The sequence below is a fragment of the Microtus ochrogaster genome, linkage group LG8, assembly GCF_000317375.1.
Source record: "Microtus ochrogaster isolate Prairie Vole_2 linkage group LG8, MicOch1.0, whole genome shotgun sequence".
Lineage (NCBI taxonomy): Eukaryota > Metazoa > Chordata > Mammalia > Rodentia > Cricetidae > Microtus > Microtus ochrogaster.
The window spans coordinates 12,733,731-12,735,439 of record NC_022033.1 but is presented as its reverse complement, the minus strand read 5'-3'; positions in this window follow the sequence as shown (position 1 = coordinate 12,735,439).

Here is a 1,709-nt window from a genome sequence, read left to right as displayed (position 1 = left end):
AGCAGGAGGGCTGGGATCACAGACATGGGCCACCATACCTGACTCAAGAGATTTTAGCTTGTAATACAAAACATGGCTCTGAGCTCTCAAAGCCTTGCCAGTCTGGGGTGGCAGGCTAGAAGCAGGCACTGGGATCGCATGCTGTAGATGATGCAAAATAAGGAATCTGTGGACTGGTTGTTCACCACTAGGCAGATGACATTTGGGCTCAGACAGGATGGGGACCAGAGAAATCCTTCGAAGGAAAGTGGGGGAGAGGAGCAGATAGGACAAGGGAACCTTAAGGAAGTGCTGGAGGCCAAGGCTAAAGCAGAGGATGTGTGGAACCCAGTTGGCCTTGGATTGGGGATCTTATTTTAAATCTCATGAAAAGACCTGGGAGGATATAGACCACTGTGTGGTCTAACTGATGCTTCCCACACACCCGGCTTTGAAGGGGATATTGTGGCCTGGTCACAGGGCTCCTTCCTGGATTTCAAGTTTTGTTATTAGGTTTTTCATTTTATGAGCAACATAAACTTTATGGCACAGATCTCAAATCTCACCATCATGATGTCTTTACACGACTCCATTGAGGTAGTTACGTCACAGGGATCAAAACAGAAGAGTCCGAAAGGCCTGCCTGCTCCTGCCCCCTCGGCTCCACACCTCCACTGCACTGGTTTCTGTCTCTGGGCCTGGTGCACAAGGGCTCAATTAGAATGTCCCCTTGGTGCTTAGCTTCCTTCCTGTGGAATGTCCCCAGATACAGTCATGTGGTGGCTTGAACCCATAGTGTATTCTGACTAAGATGCAGCCTTGAATAAGATCTGGACCTGCTAAGTGTGTTTGTTACCTGGGCGGTGGGGAGGGAGGGTCATGAGTTCAAGGTCAACCTGACTACTTAGCGAGACCTTGTCTAAAAAAAAAATTAGAAAGATGACAGATAAATTTATAGGTTGAGTGATGTCAGATATATAGGTAGATAGATAGACAGACAGACAGATAAAACTGATAGGTTGACTGATGATTTATGAGCGAATAAATCACTTTCCACAGGGCAGTCAGCCCCAGTGGTGCTATGCTTACCAGTGACCACCAGGCGGCAGTGTGACCACAAACTGGCCTAGCTATGGGACTAGGCGCCAGCAGTAGAATGAACCTGGCCTTGACAGGATTTTATAGTCACAGAGCCGCACTACCCTAGAGTTAACAAAAGGGCACTTTTGTCGGTGGCCCCGTCTCAGACACGCTGTCACTGGAGACAACAGAAATGGTGGGCCGACAGCAACACCAACTTAAACATGGACTCTTCTTTTCCACGATAAAATTGGTCATTGTAGTTAGGTTGTTCGGAGAAATGCTATTTGTTTTATTTTTGTTTGGGGGGTTTGCTTTGGTGTTGGTTCCCTGAGACAGTCTCTGACATCCAACTTGCCAGGCAGCAGAGGCTGGCCTTGAAGTCCTGATCCTCCTGCCTCCACCTCCCAAGTGTTCCGACGTGCACCACCGCACCTGGAGGCTCATTCTAGAATGGTGTGGTAAGTCAGCTTGATCAGACACTGGCTCTAAACATCCACGTTACACCAGGGATGACGGCACAGGCCTGTCCAGTGTTTGAGGCCAAACTAAGCTACAGGCTGAGTCCTTGTCTCAAGACTGCGACCAAAAACCAAAATCCAACACCTGTGGCGAGAAATGGACAGAAGTCTCTTCTGACAGAGGCTGGG